Here is a 5,687-nt window from a genome sequence, read left to right as displayed (position 1 = left end):
GCAACACCGAGGGTTGCGATCCCGTTGCCAGTCCCCGGTATGGGCGCGACACTGAGGGTTGCGATCCCGTTACCGGTCAGTAAAAAAAGACAAAAAGGAAAAAAAAAAAAGAAAAGAAAATTAGCTACTTCCCTAACGGCTTTTTTCCCAAAACAAACTCCTTAAATATTAGAATGCAGTTATTATCTCTACCTCCTCACCTTCCGTTCCCTCTTCACTCACCCTCACCCTACAAAATTTCTCAGGCAAAGCCATCAGTGACCTTCTAATGGCCAAATCCAGGTTCTTTAGTCAGAGGGATCGTACCAGCCCTCGCTAACTTCAACTTAAGAGGAATTTATTGAAAGGATATCACAGCTCCTGATATTAAAGGAACAAGGTGGCAAGAGTTAACAGTCTCATAAGGGACCTCTGCTGACATTAAGTTTATCCCACCCCTGGATCACATGGCTCAAATTTCCAAGTGACTGCATCCACCTGGCTGAGCCTGGGTCACACACACACCCTGTGGCTTGGAGTGGCAGTACTGGATGTCCTGACAGTTTGACCACAGCTGAACATGTTGGGACAGGGATTATTCAGTATGAGGAAACTGGGGTGCTATTACCAAAAGAGGGAGAAAGACAGAGGGAGGGTGGCAAAAAAAGAAAACGCTCACCCCAGTTTTCATCCTTCCTGATTTCTTTATGGCTTTAACACCAGGTGTAACTCCTATAATGGTTAATTCTATGTATCAACTTCACTGGGCCCAGAGGTACCCAGATTAATCATTGTTTCTGGATGTGTGAAGGTGTTTCCAGATGAGATTAGCATTTGAATTAGTGGACTCAGTAAAGTAAGTTGCCCTGCCCAACCTGGATGGGGTGGGCACCCAAGCGCCCAATCCGTTGAGTGCCTGAATAGAACACCATGGTGGGCCATCCAATCCACTGAGACTAAATAGAATGAAAGGTGGAAGAAGGAGGAATTTGCCTCTTTTTTATTTCCTGCCTGCCTGTTTGACCTGGGACATCAACCTTCTTGGCGGGGATATACACCATCTGTTCCCATGGTTCTCAGGCCTTTGGACTCTGACTAGAATTACACCACTGTCTATCCTGGGTCACCAGCTTGCAGACGGCACATTGTGGGACTTCTCCACCTCCATAACTGTGTGTGTCAATTCCTCACAATAAATCTCTTCCTAGATATACACCCTATTGGTTCTGTGTCTCTGGAGAACCCTGAGTAACATGACTCTCTTTTTATGAGAAGTCTATCTTCCCACTCAATCCTACTTTCCTTCCCACCACATAAGTATTACTTCTCGGTCTTTTTATCTTCTTCAATATTCCTGTGGTCTCTGTTCTAGACTTTCCTTTCCTCTCATTTCACAGAGATCTCCACAGAGGGCACTTCAAGGACCACCTGTATGCTTATCGGTCTTTTTATCTTCTTCAATATTCCTGTGGTCTCTGTTCTAGACTTTCCTCTCATTTCACAGAGATCTCCACAGAGGGCACTTCAAGGACCACCTGTATGCTTATGACTCTCAATCTATATCTTTACAGATACAATATCTTAGTATTCAGCAGCTAATATCCCTTGAATACACCATAGGCTCCTCACAGTCCCCCTTCTACCATCTTGCAATTCCTTTCTTCAATCTTGTTCATTCCTATGAGCGACATCACAGTCATCCAGGCCACAGACTGTGTGATGCCCTTCTCTCTCTCTCCAAATTCATTCAGCCACAAAATTCTGCAGATTGGGCTTCCTTAATTTTACTCAGATGCCTCCTCTCTTTTACATCCCCATTGTTATTGCCTTGCTTCAGGTTCTTTTTGCAGTAAACAGGGCAATTTTATTTTATTTTTTAATTTTATCATTACACAATGTAAACATTTTTTGTGGCCCTTTATCAACTGTTCCCTAACTCCACCTCCCTCTCCCCCGTTACCACCTCTGGTGGCCTCAGTTCTGTTCTTGCCTTTTGAAAGTTCAAGGAATTATTGTGATTGTTGTAGCTTGCTTTCTTTCCTTTTTATTTTTTATTTTTTTCAGCCCCGCTTATGAGCGAGGGGACATGCAGTATTTCTCTTTATGTACCTGGCTTATTTCATTTAACATAATTTTCTCTAAGTTCATCCATGTTGCTGCAAATGGCAGTTTTCTATTCCTTTTTATGGCAGAAACGTTCCATTGTGTATATATACTACATTTTCCTTATCCAGTTATCTATCAGTGGACATTTAGGTTGGTTCCAACTCATAGCTATTGTGATGAACATGGGAGTGCAGGTATCCCTTTGACATGATGATTTCCATTCCTTTGGGTATAAACCCAGCAGCGGGATTACAGGATTGTATGGCAGTTCTATCTATAGTTGTTTGAGGAACCTCCATACTGTTTTCCAGAATGGCTGCACTAATTTACAGTCCAACTAACAGCATAGGAGGGTTCCCCTTTCTCCACATCTTCACCAGCATTTGTTATTCTCTGTCTTTTTGATACTGGCCAGTCCAACTGGCATGAGATGATATCTCAATGTGGTTTTGATTTGCATTTCCCTGATGCCTATGATGTTGAGCATTTTTTCATGTGTCTGTTGGCCATTTGTATATCTTTCTTTGAGAAATATCTATTCAGCTCCTTTGCTCATTTTTAAATCAGGTTATTTGTTTTATTACTGGTAAGTTGTTTGAGTTCTATGTATATTCTGGGTATTAATTCCTTGTTGGATCCATAGTTTGCAAATACTTTCTCCCATTCTGTAGATTGTCCTTTCATTCTGTTAACTGTTTCCTTTCCTGTGCAGAAGCCTTTTAGTTTGACATAATCCCATTTAGTTTTCTTTTGTTGCCTGTGCTTTTGGGGTCTTGTTCATAAAGTCTTTGCCGGGTCCTACTTCCTGAAGTGTTTCCCCTTTGTTTTCTTTTAGTAGTTCTATAGTTTTGGGTCTTATATATGTCTTTAATCCATGTTGTGTTCTGAGGAAGGCCAGCAGAGATTAACATTTTATAATTACAAGAAGGGGAAAGGGTCAAAGGAGAGAGAAAGACAGCCCTGCTGAATTACTTTATCAGATTTTCTATTAGTTGTACATGGCACATAGATTTGGGATTGTTACTAGATTACATCCTACATGCAGAGATCTAGGGCAAGGGTAATGAGAAGTATTCTAGGTTATTTTATGGCTTTTTGGCACCATTATGAATGGCTTCTTCTAAGTAAAATGATCTCATGAGAACGTGTTCCAGGACAAGAGGATGTTATTACTGACTTAGATCTCCCAAGGCACTGTAATTTAGCTGACCTGGTCAGAATAGATTCTTTTGGTTATCACATACATATATACATATATGTATATAAAATTCAGGTGTTTATATACATATATTCATATATGTATATAAAATTATAATGTGTTTTATTTATTGTTACCTATCTACGGTTTTCTTCATCAGGGATTCTTATCTACATGTTGGATCTTCTTTGCCTATCTTCAATATTTATCATCTCTCAAATCGTTTCTATCACTTTCTATATTTCCTTTTGATTGTAAAAAAATCTCATTTTGAACTTCTAGTTCTCTTCAGGCACTATCTCTTGTATTTGCTTACTTTCGTGGTCCTTCTAGTTTTGTCCTCTTTTCTGTAGTAATTTTTTCTTTTATTTCTAATTCTTTCCTGAGTTCTGTTAATTCTTGAATTTTTCTTATTATGGTTAACTTTGCTCTTTCATGTCTTACATTATTTTCTTAATGTCTTTACAGTGGCTCTTGCCAGGTGCTACATAAACATAAAAGAAAGTGCACATCTCTAATAATCACAATATTTCACATTTATTCCAGGCCATCTTCATATCTTTATTACTACTTCTCCTGCCTCCCCCATTCCAACTTGGAATGCTTGGTTTGTTTAAATATAAGACTTCCTCGCAATTGACTTTAGAACACAATTTGTAAGGGTATACCTTACTAGTTATGGGACACCATGATCTTTTCCTTATTTTGAATTCGTGCAAGTATTACACTTCTGGAAAAGCAAAATATTTCAGTCCGAAATATACTTCTTTGACATATTACAAAATGGCTAATTCAGGGAGACTGAAAAAACAAGATTAGCTAGAAAGCTATTTTTTGTGGAAATTTACATCTGTGTATGCAAAAAGGCAGCCTTCCTCTGAGGCCTCTCTTTTGGACACTGCTAGTTTACCTGAAATATTTTTGTCTGCATAACAAGACAGCCTGATTAACTTAAATTTTGCCTTCTTTCTTTCATCTGTGACGTAACCTGCCCCTTTTGGAGAAACCTGGTCTCTGGCCATTGTTCTGGGCCTTGTACCTCCCCCATCTTCTCTTTCTCTCTCATTGCTATTTCAGCTTTGTATCCCATTGGGTAATTGGGAAATACTCTCTTGCAATTCCCCCATGCATTGCCTCTTCTCAGCACTTTAAAATAATGAAATTTGTTATGACTTTTCTTCATATTAATCTAAATTTGTCAGTGATTTTTATTAATGAACTTCCAGGAGTAAAGAGGAGGTTTTCCCTTGGCCCTTACATACGCATAGTCTTGAACAGGTTTTCGAGCATTTCCTAAAAGTCTTTCCTTCCAACATTAGCTTTTTTTTTTTTTTTTTTTTTTTTTTGGCGGCTGGCTGGTTTGGGGACATTAGCTTCTTAAAGGCAAAAGTTGTGCTTTTTATATCTCCCAAAGTCAAGAATGATTCTGAGCATATTCCCACAATCTGGCTCCCGTAGGTTCTCTGTATGATACTGGGGATACATATCGCTACCACTCGGAGGCTTATAATCAACTTAAAAACATAGGAAAGTATATTAAAATGTAAGTATGTGAAGTGCTGTGTATAGTTCAGAAGAAAGAAAAAAATCATGCATGGGCGGAAGTACTAAAACGCTCCAAAATCCTGGAATATTATGACCAGGGCTTTTCCATAAGAGAAAATAAAAGGCACCTAAGTTTGAGAAAATGGGTTTGAGGAAAGACACAGCTCTGCTGGAGTAGAAGGCTTGCGTCTACAGCAGTATAAAGTAAGTTTTTACGGACACAGGCCAGCTCCAGGATATGGACAGAGTCCAGCTTTTTAATCAGCCTAATCCCTCTTTTACATTTGAAAATCTCTGCAGCTGAGCCACACCATCTGACGTCTCAGTTCAGTGTGGCTTTTGGTCTCTTATCTTCTAAGGGGATAGCTACGTCCTGTAACACCTTCTAAAATACAAATGGTTCACTAAAATGAATGTAGGCCACACGGCCCCAAGCCCTGTGCTCGAGACCAGAAAAGACTCGGCTCCACAACAAAAAGGGTGCACTGACCCTGGGACCTCTCCGCGTCCTCCTCATCCACCAGCAGTTTCTCCCGGTACTGCCCGAGTTCACATCCCACGGGACTGTCCAGACAGGCCTCGGGCCTTAGACTCCATAAAACCTCTCAAATGCCAACCGACAAGCCAGCGACTCCGCGTTACCGGACGTAGGTCCGCGGCACCACCTCCACACCCTGCCGCCGATCCCGCTCCGTCCGGCGCCCGGCGACGCTCGCGAGGGGCGGGGTTTCCGCTTCCGGTGGCGGATTGTTGACGGCTGCGGCCCCTGCGGTGGCGACGGTGCCGTTGGGGGGAGGGGCCATTGGGGGAGGACGTAGAGGCAGTGACAGGTACCGCGGCGGGTGCTGTTGAGGCGACG

Source organism: Galeopterus variegatus, unplaced genomic scaffold (assembly GCF_000696425.1).
Source record: "Galeopterus variegatus unplaced genomic scaffold, G_variegatus-3.0.2 Scaffold5671, whole genome shotgun sequence".
Lineage (NCBI taxonomy): Eukaryota > Metazoa > Chordata > Mammalia > Dermoptera > Cynocephalidae > Galeopterus > Galeopterus variegatus.
Note: the sequence above shows the minus strand (reverse complement) of the source record.